The sequence below is a fragment of the Lutjanus erythropterus genome, chromosome 17 (assembly GCF_056507025.1).
Source record: "Lutjanus erythropterus isolate fLutEry1 chromosome 17, fLutEry1.hap2, whole genome shotgun sequence".
Lineage (NCBI taxonomy): Eukaryota > Metazoa > Chordata > Actinopteri > Lutjaniformes > Lutjanidae > Lutjanus > Lutjanus erythropterus.
Window position 1 is genome coordinate 32,628,594 of NC_139333.1, and position 17,811 is coordinate 32,646,404.

Below are 17,811 nucleotides of genomic sequence, written 5' to 3' on the forward strand. Positions count from 1 at the left end.
GGGATGGTGGTAGAGACTTGAAACCAAGCTCTGCACCCCCATTTTCGGACATTCCGGATCCAACGGTGCCACCATCGAGTCTCTACGACGTCGGGAAGTGGGTCAACAAGAACCTCGAGGACTCTGGTGCATACCTCGACAGGTTTCGGGGGCTAACTTTTGAAGGGATGGTGGTAGAGACTTGAAACCAAGCTCTGCACCCCCATTTCTGGACATTCCGGATCCAACGGTGCCACCCTCGCGTCTCTACGAGGTCGGGAAGTGGGTCAACCAGAACCTTGAAGACTCTGATGCATACCTCGACAGGTTTTTGGAGGATAACGTTTGAAGGAAAGGTGGTAGAGACGTGAAACTAAGCTCTGCACCCCCATTTTTGGACATTCCGGATCCAAGGGTACCACCATCGAGTCTCTACAAGGTTGGGAAGTGGGTCAACTAGAACCTCGAGGACTCTGGTGCATACCTGGACGGGTTTTTGTGGAATAACTTTTGAAGTGAATGTGGTACAGACTTGAAAGCAGGCTCTGCACCCCCATAACTTTGTCTGCACACACACACACACACACACACACACACACACACACACCCACAACACACATACACACACACACAAGTGAACACATCAGAATGTTAGGTGGCTGTGATGTCATCAAAGGCAACGTGATGACGTCACAGACACTGTGCTTTGATCTAGCATGGGCTCTGTGATGCCATCAGTGTTAGGTTATAACCCTAGCACCATGTCATTATCATACCTCCACTGGTTTTCGGGGGATAACTTTTGAAGGGATGGTGGTAGAGACTTGAAACCAAGCTCTGCACCCCCATTTTCGGACATTCCGGATCCAACGGTGCCACCATCGAGTCTCTACGACCTCGGGAAGTGGGTCAACCAGAACCTCGAGGACTCTGGTGCATACCTCGACAGGTTTCGGGGGATAACTTTTGAAGGGATGGTGGTAGAGACTTGAAACCAAGCTCTGCACCCCCATTTTCGGACATTCCGGATCCAACGGTGCCACCCTCGCGTCTCTACGAGGTCGGGAAGTGGGTCAACCAGAACCTTGAAGACTCTGGTGCATACCTCGACGGGTTTTTGGAGGATAACGTTTGAAGGAAAGGTGGTAGAGACGTGAAACTAAGCTCTGCACCCCCATTTTTGGACATTCCGGATCCAAGGGTACCACCATCGAGTCTCTACAAGGTTGGGAAGTGGGTCAACTAGAACCTCGAGGACTCTGGTGCATACCTGGACGGGTTTTTGTGGAATAACTTTTGAAGTGAATGTGGTACAGACTTGAAAGCAGGCTCTGCACCCCCATAACTTTGTCTGCACACACACACACACACACACACACACACACACCCACACCCACAACACACATACACACACACACAAGTGAACACATCAGAATGTTAGGTGGCTGTGATGTCATCAAAGGCAACGTGATGACGTCACAGACACTGTGCTTTGATCTAGCATGGGCTCTGTGATGCCATCAGTGTTAGGTTATAACCCTAGCACCATGTCATTATCATACCTCCACTGGTTTTCGGGGGATAACTTTTGAAGGGATGGTGGTAGAGACTTGAAACCAAGCTCTGCACCCCCATTTTCGGACATTCCGGATCCAACGGTGCCACCCTCGAGTCTCTACGACGTCGGGAAGTGGGTCAACCAGAACCTCGAGGACTCTGGTGCATACCTCGACAGGTTTCGGGGGATAACTTTTGAAGGGATGGTGGTAGAGACTTGAAACCAAGCTCTGCACCCCCATTTTCGGACATTCCGGATCCAACGGTGCCACCCTCGCGTCTCTACGAGGTCGGGAAGTGGGTCAACCAGAACCTTGAAGACTCTGGTGCATACCTCGACGGGTTTTTGGAGGATAACGTTTGAAGGAAAGGTGGTAGAGACGTGAAACTAAGCTCTGCACCCCCATTTTTGGACATTCCGGATCCAAGGGTACCACCATCGAGTCTCTACAAGGTTGGGAAGTGGGTCAACTAGAACCTCGAGGACTCTGGTGCATACCTGGACGGGTTTTTGTGGAATAACTTTTGAAGTGAATGTGGTACAGACTTGAAAGCAGGCTCTGCACCCCCATAACTTTGTCTGCACACACACACACACACACACACACACACCCACACCCACAACACACATACACACACACACAAGTGAACACATCAGAATGTTAGGTGGCTGTGATGTCATCAAAGGCAACGTGATGACGTCACAGACACTGTGCTTTGATCTAGCATGGGCTCTGTGATGCCATCAGTGTTAGGTTATAAACCTAGCACCATGTCATTATCATACCTCCACTGGTTTTCGGGGGATAACTTTTGAAGGGATGGTGGTAGAGACTTGAAACCAAGCTCTGCACCCCCATTTTCGGACATTCCGGATCCAACGGTGCCACCCTCGAGTCTCTACGAGGTCGGGAAGTGGGTCAACCAGAACCTCGAGGACTCTGGTGCATACCTCGACAGGTTTCGGGAGATAACTTTTGAAGGGATGGTGGTAGAGACTTGAAACCAAGCTCTGCACCCCCATTTTCGGACATTCCGGATCCAACGGTGCCACCATCGAGTCTCTACGACGTCGGGAAGTGGGTCAACAAGAACCTCGAGGACTCTGGTGCATACCTCGACAGGTTTCGGGGGCTAACTTTTGAAGGGATGGTGGTAGAGACTTGAAACCAAGCTCTGCACCCCCATTTCTGGACATTCCGGATCCAACGGTGCCACCCTCGCGTCTCTACGAGGTCGGGAAGTGGGTCAACCAGAACCTTGAAGACTCTGGTGCATACCTCGACAGGTTTTTGGAGGATAACGTTTGAAGGAAAGGTGGTAGAGACGTGAAACTAAGCTCTGCACCCCCATTTTTGGACATTCCGGATCCAAGGGTACCACCATCGAGTCTCTACAAGGTTGGGAAGTGGGTCAACTAGAACCTCGAGGACTCTGGTGCATACCTGGACGGGTTTTTGTGGAATAACTTTTGAAGTGAATGTGGTACAGACTTGAAAGCAGGCTCTGCACCCCCATAACTTTGTCTGCACACACACACACACACACACACACACACACACACACCCACAACACACATACACACACACACAAGTGAACACATCAGAATGTTAGGTGGCTGTGATGTCATCAAAGGCAACGTGATGACGTCACAGACACTGTGCTTTGATCTAGCATGGGCTCTGTGATGCCATCAGTGTTAGGTTATAACCCTAGCACCATGTCATTATCATACCTCCACTGGTTTTCGGGGGATAACTTTTGAAGGGATGGTGGTAGAGACTTGAAACCAAGCTCTGCACCCCCATTTTCGGACATTCCGGATCCAACGGTGCCACCCTCGAGTCTCTACGAGGTCGGGAAGTGGGTCAACCAGAACCTCGAGGACTCTGGTGCATACCTCGACAGGTTTTGGGGGATAACTTTTGAAGGGATGGTGGTAGAGACTTGAAACCAAGCTCTGCACGCCCATTTTCGGACATTCCGGATCCAACGGTGCCACCCCCGAGTCTCTACGACGTCGGGAAGTGGGTCAACCAGAACCTCGAGGACTCTGGTGCATACCTCGACAGGTTTCGGGGGATAACTTTTGAAGGGATGGTGGTAGAGACTTGAAACCAAGCTCTGCACCCCCATTTCTGGACATTCCGGATCCAACGGTGCCACCCTCGCGTCTCTACGAGGTCGGGAAGTGGGTCAACCAGAACCTTGAAGACTCTGGTGCATACCTCGACGGGTTTTTGGAGGATAACGTTTGAAGGAAAGGTGGTAGAGACGTGAAACTAAGCTCTGCACCCCCATTTTTGGACATTCCGGATCCAACGGTGCCACCCTCGAGTCTCTACGAGGTCGGGAAGTGGGTCAACCAGAACCTCGAGGACTCTGGTGCATACCTCGACAGGTTTCGGGAGATAACTTTTGAAGGGATGGTGGTAGAGACTTGAAACCAAGCTCTGCACCCCCATTTTCGGACATTCCGGATCCAACGGTGCCACCATCGAGTCTCTACGACGTCGGGAAGTGGGTCAACAAGAACCTCGAGGACTCTGGTGCATACCTCGACAGGTTTCGGGGGCTAACTTTTGAAGGGATGGTGGTAGAGACTTGAAACCAAGCTCTGCACCCCCATTTCTGGACATTCCGGATCCAACGGTGCCACCCTCGCGTCTCTACGAGGTCGGGAAGTGGGTCAACCAGAACCTTGAAGACTCTGGTGCATACCTCGACGGGTTTTTGGAGGATAACGTTTGAAGGAAAGGTGGTAGAGACGTGAAACTAAGCTCTGCACCCCCATTTTTGGACATTCCGGATCCAAGGGTACCACCATCGAGTCTCTACAAGGTTGGGAAGTGGGTCAACTAGAACCTCGAGGACTCCGGTGCATACCTGGACGGGTTTTTGTGGAATAACTTTTGAAGTGAATGTGGTACAGACTTGAAAGCAGGCTCTGCACCCCCATAACTTTGTCTGCACACACACACACACACACACACACACACACACACACACACACCCACAACACACATACACACACACACAAGTGAACACATCAGAATGTTAGGTGGCTGTGATGTCATCAAAGGCAACGTGATGACGTCACAGACACTGTGCTTTGATCTAGCATGGGCTCTGTGATGCCATCAGTGTTAGGTTATAAACCTAGCACCATGTCATTATCATACCTCCACTGGTTTTCGGGGGATAACTTTTGAAGGGATGGTGGTAGAGACTTGAAACCAAGCTCTGCACCCCCATTTTCGGACATTCCGGATCCAACGGTGCCACCCTCGAGTCTCTACGAGGTCGGGAAGTGGGTCAACCAGAACCTCGAGGACTCTGGTGCATACCTCGACAGGTTTCGGGAGATAACTTTTGAAGGGATGGTGGTAGAGACTTGAAACCAAGCTCTGCACCCCCATTTTCGGACATTCCGGATCCAACGGTGCCACCATCGAGTCTCTACGACGTCGGGAAGTGGGTCAACAAGAACCTCGAGGACTCTGGTGCATACCTCGACAGGTTTCGGGGGCTAACTTTTGAAGGGATGGTGGTAGAGACTTGAAACCAAGCTCTGCACCCCCATTTCTGGACATTCCGGATCCAACGGTGCCACCCTCGCGTCTCTACGAGGTCGGGAAGTGGGTCAACCAGAACCTTGAAGACTCTGGTGCATACCTCGACGGGTTTTTGGAGGATAACGTTTGAAGGAAAGGTGGTAGAGACGTGAAACTAAGCTCTGCACCCCCATTTTTGGACATTCCGGATCCAAGGGTACCACCATCGAGTCTCTACAAGGTTGGGAAGTGGGTCAACTAGAACCTCGAGGACTCTGGTGCATACCTGGACGGGTTTTTGTGGAATAACTTTTGAAGTGAATGTGGTACAGACTTGAAAGCAGGCTCTGCACCCCCATAACTTTGTCTGCACACACACACACACACACACACACACACACACCCACACCCACAACACACATACACACACACACAAGTGAACACATCAGAATGTTAGGTGGCTGTGATGTCATCAAAGGCAACGTGATGACGTCACAGACACTGTGCTTTGATCTAGCATGGGCTCTGTGATGCCATCAGTGTTAGGTTATAACCCTAGCACCATGTCATTATCATACCTCCACTGGTTTTCGGGGGATAACTTTTGAAGGGATGGTGGTAGAGACTTGAAACCAAGCTCTGCACCCCCATTTTCGGACATTCCGGATCCAACGGTGCCACCATCGAGTCTCTACGACCTCGGGAAGTGGGTCAACCAGAACCTCGAGGACTCTGGTGCATACCTCGACAGGTTTCGGGGGATAACTTTTGAAGGGATGGTGGTAGAGACTTGAAACCAAGCTCTGCACCCCCATTTTCGGACATTCCGGATCCAACGGTGCCACCCTCGCGTCTCTACGAGGTCGGGAAGTGGGTCAACCAGAACCTTGAAGACTCTGGTGCATACCTCGACGGGTTTTTGGAGGATAACGTTTGAAGGAAAGGTGGTAGAGACGTGAAACTAAGCTCTGCACCCCCATTTTTGGACATTCCGGATCCAAGGGTACCACCATCGAGTCTCTACAAGGTTGGGAAGTGGGTCAACTAGAACCTCGAGGACTCTGGTGCATACCTCGACGGGTTTTTGTGGAATAACTTTTGAAGTGAATGTGGTACAGACTTGAAAGCAGGCTCTGCACCCCCATAACTTTGTCTGCACACACACACACACACACACACACACACCCACACCCACAACACACATACACACACACACAAGTGAACACATCAGAATGTTAGGTGGCTGTGATGTCATCAAAGGCAACGTGATGACGTCACAGACACTGTGCTTTGATCTAGCATGGGCTCTGTGATGCCATCAGTGTTAGGTTATAACCCTAGCACCATGTCATTATCATACCTCCACTGGTTTTCGGGGGATAACTTTTGAAGGGATGGTGGTAGAGACTTGAAACCAAGCTCTGCACCCCCATTTTCGGACATTCCGGATCCAACGGTGCCACCCTCGAGTCTCTACGACGTCGGGAAGTGGGTCAACCAGAACCTCGAGGACTCTGGTGCATACCTCGACAGGTTTCGGGGGATAACTTTTGAAGGGATGGTGGTAGAGACTTGAAACCAAGCTCTGCACCCCCATTTTCGGACATTCCGGATCCAACGGTGCCACCATCGAGTCTCTACGAGGTCGGGAAGTGGGTCAACCAGAACCTCGAGGACTCTGGTGCATACCTCGACGGGTTTTTGGAGGATAACGTTTGAAGGAAAGGTGGTAGAGACGTGAAACTAAGCTCTGCACCCCCATTTTTGGACATTCCGGATCCAAGGGTACCACCATCGAGTCTCTACAAGGTTGGGAAGTGGGTCAACTAGAACCTCGAGGACTCTGGTGCATACCTGGACGGGTTTTTGTGGAATAACTTTTGAAGTGAATGTGGTACAGACTTGAAAGCAGGCTCTGCACCCCCATAACTTTGTCTGCACACACACACACACACACACACACACACCCACACCCACAACACACATACACACACACACAAGTGAACACATCAGAATGTTAGGTGGCTGTGATGTCATCAAAGGCAACGTGATGACGTCACAGACACTGTGCTTTGATCTAGCATGGGCTCTGTGATGCCATCAGTGGTAGTTTATAAACCTAGCACCATGTCATTATCATACCTCCACTGGTTTTCGGGGGATAACTTTTGAAGGGATGGTGGTAGAGACTTGAAACCAAGCTCTGCACCCCCATTTTCGGACATTCCGGATCCAACGGTGCCACCCTCGAGTCTCTACGAGGTCGGGAAGTGGGTCAACCAGAACCTCGAGGACTCTGGTGCATACCTCGACAGGTTTCGGGAGATAACTTTTGAAGGGATGGTGGTAGAGACTTGAAACCAAGCTCTGCACCCCCATTTTCGGACATTCCGGATCCAACGGTGCCACCATCGAGTCTCTACGACGTCGGGAAGTGGGTCAACAAGAACCTCGAGGACTCTGGTGCATACCTCGACAGGTTTCGGGGGCTAACTTTTGAAGGGATGGTGGTAGAGACTTGAAACCAAGCTCTGCACCCCCATTTCTGGACATTCCGGATCCAACGGTGCCACCCTCGCGTCTCTACGAGGTCGGGAAGTGGGTCAACCAGAACCTTGAAGACTCTGGTGCATACCTCGACAGGTTTTTGGAGGATAACGTTTGAAGGAAAGGTGGTAGAGACGTGAAACTAAGCTCTGCACCCCCATTTTTGGACATTCCGGATCCAAGGGTACCACCATCGAGTCTCTACAAGGTTGGGAAGTGGGTCAACTAGAACCTCGAGGACTCTGGTGCATACCTGGACGGGTTTTTGTGGAATAACTTTTGAAGTGAATGTGGTACAGACTTGAAAGCAGGCTCTGCACCCCCATAACTTTGTCTGCACACACACACACACACACACACACACACACACACACACCCACAACACACATACACACACACACAAGTGAACACATCAGAATGTTAGGTGGCTGTGATGTCATCAAAGGCAACGTGATGACGTCACAGACACTGTGCTTTGATCTAGCATGGGCTCTGTGATGCCATCAGTGTTAGGTTATAACCCTAGCACCATGTCATTATCATACCTCCACTGGTTTTCGGGGGATAACTTTTGAAGGGATGGTGGTAGAGACTTGAAACCAAGCTCTGCACCCCCATTTTCGGACATTCCGGATCCAACGGTGCCACCCTCGAGTCTCTACGAGGTCGGGAAGTGGGTCAACCAGAACCTCGAGGACTCTGGTGCATACCTCGACAGGTTTTGGGGGATAACTTTTGAAGGGATGGTGGTAGAGACTTGAAACCAAGCTCTGCACGCCCATTTTCGGACATTCCGGATCCAACGGTGCCACCCCCGAGTCTCTACGACGTCGGGAAGTGGGTCAACCAGAACCTCGAGGACTCTGGTGCATACCTCGACAGGTTTCGGGGGATAACTTTTGAAGGGATGGTGGTAGAGACTTGAAACCAAGCTCTGCACCCCCATTTCTGGACATTCCGGATCCAACGGTGCCACCCTCGCGTCTCTACGAGGTCGGGAAGTGGGTCAACCAGAACCTTGAAGACTCTGGTGCATACCTCGACGGGTTTTTGGAGGATAACGTTTGAAGGAAAGGTGGTAGAGACGTGAAACTAAGCTCTGCACCCCCATTTTTGGACATTCCGGATCCAACGGTGCCACCCTCGAGTCTCTACGAGGTCGGGAAGTGGGTCAACCAGAACCTCGAGGACTCTGGTGCATACCTCGACAGGTTTCGGGAGATAACTTTTGAAGGGATGGTGGTAGAGACTTGAAACCAAGCTCTGCACCCCCATTTTCGGACATTCCGGATCCAACGGTGCCACCATCGAGTCTCTACGACGTCGGGAAGTGGGTCAACAAGAACCTCGAGGACTCTGGTGCATACCTCGACAGGTTTCGGGGGCTAACTTTTGAAGGGATGGTGGTAGAGACTTGAAACCAAGCTCTGCACCCCCATTTCTGGACATTCCGGATCCAACGGTGCCACCCTCGCGTCTCTACGAGGTCGGGAAGTGGGTCAACCAGAACCTTGAAGACTCTGGTGCATACCTTGACGGGTTTTTGGAGGATAACGTTTGAAGGAAAGGTGGTAGAGACGTGAAACTAAGCTCTGCACCCCCATTTTTGGACATTCCGGATCCAAGGGTACCACCATCGAGTCTCTACAAGGTTGGGAAGTGGGTCAACTAGAACCTCGAGGACTCTGGTGCATACCTGGACGGGTTTTTGTGGAATAACTTTTGAAGTGAATGTGGTACAGACTTGAAAGCAGGCTCTGCACCCCCATAACTTTGTCTGCACACACACACACACACACACACACACACACACACACACCCACAACACACATACACACACACACAAGTGAACACATCAGAATGTTAGGTGGCTGTGATGTCATCAAAGGCAACGTGATGACGTCACAGACACTGTGCTTTGATCTAGCATGGGCTCTGTGATGCCATCAGTGTTAGGTTATAAACCTAGCACCATGTCATTATCATACCTCCACTGGTTTTCGGGGGATAACTTTTGAAGGGATGGTGGTAGAGACTTGAAACCAAGCTCTGCACCCCCATTTTCGGACATTCCGGATCCAACGGTGCCACCCTCGAGTCTCTACGAGGTCGGGAAGTGGGTCAACCAGAACCTCGAGGACTCTGGTGCATACCTCGACAGGTTTCGGGAGATAACTTTTGAAGGGATGGTGGTAGAGACTTGAAACCAAGCTCTGCACCCCCATTTTCGGACATTCCGGATCCAACGGTGCCACCATCGAGTCTCTACGACGTCGGGAAGTGGGTCAACAAGAACCTCGAGGACTCTGGTGCATACCTCGACAGGTTTCGGGGGCTAACTTTTGAAGGGATGGTGGTAGAGACTTGAAACCAAGCTCTGCACCCCCATTTCTGGACATTCCGGATCCAACGGTGCCACCCTCGCGTCTCTACGAGGTCGGGAAGTGGGTCAACCAGAACCTTGAAGACTCTGGTGCATACCTCGACGGGTTTTTGGAGGATAACGTTTGAAGGAAAGGTGGTAGAGACGTGAAACTAAGCTCTGCACCCCCATTTTTGGACATTCCGGATCCAAGGGTACCACCATCGAGTCTCTACAAGGTTGGGAAGTGGGTCAACTAGAACCTCGAGGACTCTGGTGCATACCTGGACGGGTTTTTGTGGAATAACTTTTGAAGTGAATGTGGTACAGACTTGAAAGCAGGCTCTGCACCCCCATAACTTTGTCTGCACACACACACACACACACACACACACACACACACACACACACCCACAACACACATACACACACACACAAGTGAACACATCAGAATGTTAGGTGGCTGTGATGTCATCAAAGGCAACGTGATGACGTCACAGACACTGTGCTTTGATCTAGCATGGGCTCTGTGATGCCATCAGTGTTAGGTTATAACCCTAGCACCATGTCATTATCATACCTCCACTGGTTTTCGGGGGATAACTTTTGAAGGGATGGTGGTAGAGACTTGAAACCAAGCTCTGCACCCCCATTTTCGGACATTCCGGATCCAACGGTGCCACCCTCGAGTCTCTACGAGGTCGGGAAGTGGGTCAACCAGAACCTCGAGGACTCTGGTGCATACCTCGACAGGTTTTGGGGGATAACTTTTGAAGGGATGGTGGTAGAGACTTGAAACCAAGCTCTGCACGCCCATTTTCGGACATTCCGGATCCAACGGTGCCACCCCCGAGTCTCTACGACGTCGGGAAGTGGGTCAACCAGAACCTCGAGGACTCTGGTGCATACCTCGACAGGTTTCGGGGGATAACTTTTGAAGGGATGGTGGTAGAGACTTGAAACCAAGCTCTGCACCCCCATTTCTGGACATTCCGGATCCAACGGTGCCACCCTCGCGTCTCTACGAGGTCGGGAAGTGGGTCAACCAGAACCTTGAAGACTCTGGTGCATACCTCGACGGGTTTTTGGAGGATAACGTTTGAAGGAAAGGTGGTAGAGACGTGAAACTAAGCTCTGCACCCCCATTTTTGGACATTCCGGATCCAACGGTGCCACCCTCGAGTCTCTACGAGGTCGGGAAGTGGGTCAACCAGAACCTCGAGGACTCTGGTGCATACCTCGACAGGTTTCGGGAGATAACTTTTGAAGGGATGGTGGTAGAGACTTGAAACCAAGCTCTGCACCCCCATTTTCGGACATTCCGGATCCAACGGTGCCACCATCGAGTCTCTACGACGTCGGGAAGTGGGTCAACAAGAACCTCGAGGACTCTGGTGCATACCTCGACAGGTTTCGGGGGCTAACTTTTGAAGGGATGGTGGTAGAGACTTGAAACCAAGCTCTGCACCCCCATTTCTGGACATTCCGGATCCAACGGTGCCACCCTCGCGTCTCTACGAGGTCGGGAAGTGGGTCAACCAGAACCTTGAAGACTCTGGTGCATACCTTGACGGGTTTTTGGAGGATAACGTTTGAAGGAAAGGTGGTAGAGACGTGAAACTAAGCTCTGCACCCCCATTTTTGGACATTCCGGATCCAAGGGTACCACCATCGAGTCTCTACAAGGTTGGGAAGTGGGTCAACTAGAACCTCGAGGACTCTGGTGCATACCTGGACGGGTTTTTGTGGAATAACTTTTGAAGTGAATGTGGTACAGACTTGAAAGCAGGCTCTGCACCCCCATAACTTTGTCTGCACACACACACACACACACACACACACACACACACACACCCACAACACACATACACACACACACAAGTGAACACATCAGAATGTTAGGTGGCTGTGATGTCATCAAAGGCAACGTGATGACGTCACAGACACTGTGCTTTGATCTAGCATGGGCTCTGTGATGCCATCAGTGTTAGGTTATAAACCTAGCACCATGTCATTATCATACCTCCACTGGTTTTCGGGGGATAACTTTTGAAGGGATGGTGGTAGAGACTTGAAACCAAGCTCTGCACCCCCATTTTCGGACATTCCGGATCCAACGGTGCCACCCTCGAGTCTCTACGAGGTCGGGAAGTGGGTCAACCAGAACCTCGAGGACTCTGGTGCATACCTCGACAGGTTTCGGGAGATAACTTTTGAAGGGATGGTGGTAGAGACTTGAAACCAAGCTCTGCACCCCCATTTTCGGACATTCCGGATCCAACGGTGCCACCATCGAGTCTCTACGACGTCGGGAAGTGGGTCAACAAGAACCTCGAGGACTCTGGTGCATACCTCGACAGGTTTCGGGGGCTAACTTTTGAAGGGATGGTGGTAGAGACTTGAAACCAAGCTCTGCACCCCCATTTCTGGACATTCCGGATCCAACGGTGCCACCCTCGCGTCTCTACGAGGTCGGGAAGTGGGTCAACCAGAACCTTGAAGACTCTGGTGCATACCTCGACGGGTTTTTGGAGGATAACGTTTGAAGGAAAGGTGGTAGAGACGTGAAACTAAGCTCTGCACCCCCATTTTTGGACATTCCGGATCCAAGGGTACCACCATCGAGTCTCTACAAGGTTGGGAAGTGGGTCAACTAGAACCTCGAGGACTCTGGTGCATACCTGGACGGGTTTTTGTGGAATAACTTTTGAAGTGAATGTGGTACAGACTTGAAAGCAGGCTCTGCACCCCCATAACTTTGTCTGCACACACACACACACACACACACACACACACACACACCCACAACACACATACACACACACACAAGTGAACACATCAGAATGTTAGGTGGCTGTGATGTCATCAAAGGCAACGTGATGACGTCACAGACACTGTGCTTTGATCTAGCATGGGCTCTGTGATGCCATCAGTGTTAGGTTATAACCCTAGCACCATGTCATTATCATACCTCCACTGGTTTTCGGGGGATAACTTTTGAAGGGATGGTGGTAGAGACTTGAAACCAAGCTCTGCACCCCCATTTTCGGACATTCCGGATCCAACGGTGCCACCCTCGAGTCTCTACGAGGTCGGGAAGTGGGTCAACCAGAACCTCGAGGACTCTGGTGCATACCTCGACAGGTTTTGGGGGATAACTTTTGAAGGGATGGTGGTAGAGACTTGAAACCAAGCTCTGCACGCCCATTTTCGGACATTCCGGATCCAACGGTGCCACCCCCGAGTCTCTACGACGTCGGGAAGTGGGTCAACCAGAACCTCGAGGACTCTGGTGCATACCTCGACAGGTTTCGGGGGATAACTTTTGAAGGGATGGTGGTAGAGACTTGAAACCAAGCTCTGCACCCCCATTTCTGGACATTCCGGATCCAACGGTGCCACCCTCGCGTCTCTACGAGGTCGGGAAGTGGGTCAACCAGAACCTTGAAGACTCTGGTGAATACCTCGACGGGTTTTTGGAGGATAACGTTTGAAGGAAAGGTGGTAGAGACGTGAAACTAAGCTCTGCACCCCCATTTTTGGACATTCCGGATCCAAGGGTACCACCATCGAGTCTCTACAAGGTTGGGAAGTGGGTCAACTAGAACCTCGAGGACTCTGGTGCATACCTGGACGGGTTTTTGTGGAATAACTTTTGAAGTGAATGTGGTACAGACTTGAAAGCAGGCTCTGCACCCCCATAACTTTGTCTGCACACACACACACACACACACACACACACACACACACACACACACACCCACAACACACATACACACACACACAAGTGAACACATCAGAATGTTAGGTGGCTGTGATGTCATCAAAGGCAACGTGATGACGTCACAGACACTGTGCTTTGATCTAGCATGGGCTCTGTGATGCCATCAGTGTTAGGTTATAACCCTAGCACCATGTCATTATCATACCTCCACTGGTTTTCGGGGGATAACTTTTGAAGGGATGGTGGTAGAGACTTGAAACCAAGCTCTGCACCCCCATTTTCGGACATTCCGGATCCAACGGTGCCACCCTCGAGTCTCTACGAGGTCGGGAAGTGGGTCAACCAGAACCTCGAGGACTCTGGTGCATACCTCGACGGGTTTTTGGAGGATAACGTTTGAAGGAAAGGTGGTAGAGACGTGAAACTAAGCTCTGCACCCCCATTTTTGGACATTCCGGATCCAAGGGTACCACCATCGAGTCTCTACAAGGTTGGGAAGTGGGTCAACTAGAACCTCGAGGACTCTGGTGCATACCTGGACGGGTTTTTGTGGAATAACTTTTGAAGTGAATGTGGTACAGACTTGAAAGCAGGCTCTGCACCCCCATAACTTTGTCTGCACACACACACACACACACACACACACACACACCCACACCCACAACACACATACACACACACACAAGTGAACACATCAGAATGTTAGGTGGCTGTGATGTCATCAAAGGCAACGTGATGACGTCACAGACACTGTGCTTTGATCTAGCATGGGCTCTGTGATGCCATCAGTGTTAGGTTATAACCCTAGCACCATGTCATTATCATACCTCCACTGGTTTTCGGGGGATAACTTTTGAAGGGATGGTGGTAGAGACTTGAAACCAAGCTCTGCACCCCCATTTTCGGACATTCCGGATCCAACGGTGCCACCCTCGAGTCTCTACGAGGTCGGGAAGTGGGTCAACCAGAACCTCGAGGACTCTGGTGCATACCTCGACAGGTTTTGGGGGATAACTTTTGAAGGGATGGTGGTAGAGACTTGAAACCAAGCTCTGCACGCCCATTTTCGGACATTCCGGATCCAACGGTGCCACCCCCGAGTCTCTACGACGTCGGGAAGTGGGTCAACCAGAACCTTGAGGACTCTGGTGCATACCTCGACAGGTTTCGGGGGATAACTTTTGAAGGGATGGTGGTAGAGACTTGAAACCAAGCTCTGCACCCCCATTTCTGGACATTCCGGATCCAACGGTGCCACCCTCGCGTCTCTACGAGGTCGGGAAGTGGGTCAACCAGAACCTCGAGGACTCTGGTGCATACCTCGACAGGTTTTGGCGGATAACTTTTGAAGGGATGGTGGTAGAGACTTGAAACCAAGCTCTGCACCCCCATTATCGGACATTCCGGATCCAACGGTGCCACCCTCGAGTCTCTACGAGGTCGGGAAGTGGGTCAACCAGAACCTCGAGGACTCTGGTGCATACCTCGACAGGTTTTGGCGGATAACTTTTGAAGGGATGGTGGTAGAGACTTGAAACCAAGCTCTGCACCCCCATTTTCGGACATTCCGGATCCAACGGTGCCACCATCGAGTCTCTACGACCTCGGGAAGTGGGTCAACCAGAACCTCGAGGACTCTGGTGCATACCTCGACAGGTTTCGGGGGATAACTTTTGAAGGGATGGTGGTAGAGACTTGAAACCAAGCTCTGCACCCCCATTTTCGGACATTCCGGATCCAACGGTGCCACCCTCGCGTCTCTACGAGGTCGGGAAGTGGGTCAACCAGAACCTTGAAGACTCTGGTGCATACCTCGACGGGTTTTTGGAGGATAACGTTTGAAGGAAAGGTGGTAGAGACGTGAAACTAAGCTCTGCACCCCCATTTTTGGACATTCCGGATCCAAGGGTACCACCATCGAGTCTCTACAAGGTTGGGAAGTGGGTCAACTAGAACCTCGAGGACTCTGGTGCATACCTGGACGGGTTTTTGTTGAATAACTTTTGAAGTGAATGTGGTACAGACTTGAAAGCAGGCTCTGCACCCCCATAACTTTGTCTGCACACACACACACACACACACACACACACACACACACACACCCACACCCACAACACACATACACACACACACAAGTGAACACATCAGAATGTTAGGTGGCTGTGATGTCATCAAAGGCAACGTGATGACGTCACAGACACTGTGCTTTGATCTAGCATGGGCTCTGTGATGCCATCAGTGTTAGGTTATAACCCTAGCACCATGTCATTATCATACCTCCACTGGTTTTCGGGGGATAACTTTTGAAGGGATGGTGGTAGAGACTTGAAACCAAGCTCTGCACCCCCATTTTCGGACATTCCGGATCCAACGGTGCCACCCTGGAGTCTCTACGAGGTCGGGAAGTGGGTCAACCAGAACCTCGAGGACTCTGGTGCATACCTCGATGGGTTTTTGGAGGATAACGTTTGAAGGAAAGGTGGTAGAGACGTGAAACTAAGCTCTGCACCCCCATTTTTGGACATTCCGGATCCAAGGGTACCACCATCGAGTCTCTACAAGGTTGGGAAGTGGGTCAACTAGAACCTCGAGGACTCTGGTGCATACCTGGACGGGTTTTTGTGGAATAACTTTTGAAGTGAATGTGGTACAGACTTGAAAGCAGGCTCTGCACCCCCATAACTTTGTCTGCACACACACACACACACACACACACACACACACCCACACCCACAACACACATACACACACACACAAGTGAACACATCAGAATGTTAGGTGGCTGTGATGTCATCAAAGGCAACGTGATGACGTCACAGACACTGTGCTTTGATCTAGCATGGGCTCTGTGATGCCATCAGTGTTAGGTTATAACCCTAGCACCATGTCATTATCATACCTCCACTGGTTTTCGGGGGATAACTTTTGAAGGGATGGTGGTAGAGACTTGAAACCAAGCTCTGCACCCCCATTGTCGGACATTCCGGATCCAACGGTACCACCCTCGAGTCTCTACGAAGTCGGGAAGTGGGTCAACCAGAACCTCGAGGACTCTGGTGCATACCTCGACAGGTTTCGGGGGATAACTTTTGAAGGGATGGTGGTAGAGACTTGAAACCAAGCTCTGCACCCCCATTTTCGGACATTCCGGATCCAACGGTGCCACCATCGAGTCTCTACGACGTCGGGAAGTGGGTCAACCAGAACCTCGAGGACTCTGGTGCATACCTCGACAGGTTTCGGGGGCTAACATTTGAAGGGATGGTGGTAGAGACTTGAAACCAAGCTCTGCACCCCCATTTCTGGACATTCCGGATCCAACGGTGCCACCCTCGCGTCTCTACGAGGTCGGGAAGTGGGTCAACCAGAACCTTGAAGACTCTGGTGCATACCTCGACGGGTTTTTGGAGGATAACGTTTGAAGGAAAGGTGGTAGAGACGTGAAACTAAGCTCTGCACCCCCATTTTTGGACATTCCGGATCCAAGGGTACCACCATCGAGTCTCTACAAGGTTGGGAAGTGGGTCAACTAGAACCTCGAGGACTCTGGTGCATACCTGGACGGGTTTTTGTGGAATAACTTTTGAAGTGAATGTGGTACAGACTTGAAAGCAGGCTCTGCACCCCCATAACTTTGTCTGCACACACACACACACACACACACACACACACCCACACCCACAACACACATACACACACACACAAGTGAACACATCAGAATGTTAGGTGGCTGTGATGTCATCAAAGGCAACGTGATGACGTCACAGACACTGTGCTTTGATCTAGCATGGGCTCTGTGATGCCATCAGTGTTAGGTTATAACCCTAGCACCATGTCATTATCATACCTCCACTGGTTTTCGGGGGATAACTTTTGAAGGGATGGTGGTAGAGACTTGAAACCAAGCTCTGCACCCCCATTTTCGGACATTCCGGATCCAACGGTGCCACCCTCGAGTCTCTACGAGGTCGGGAAGTGGGTCAACCAGAACCTCGAGGACTCTGGTGCATACCTCGACAGGTTTTGGGGGATAACTTTTGAAGGGATGGTGGTAGAGACTTGAAACCAAGCTCTGCACCCCCATTTTC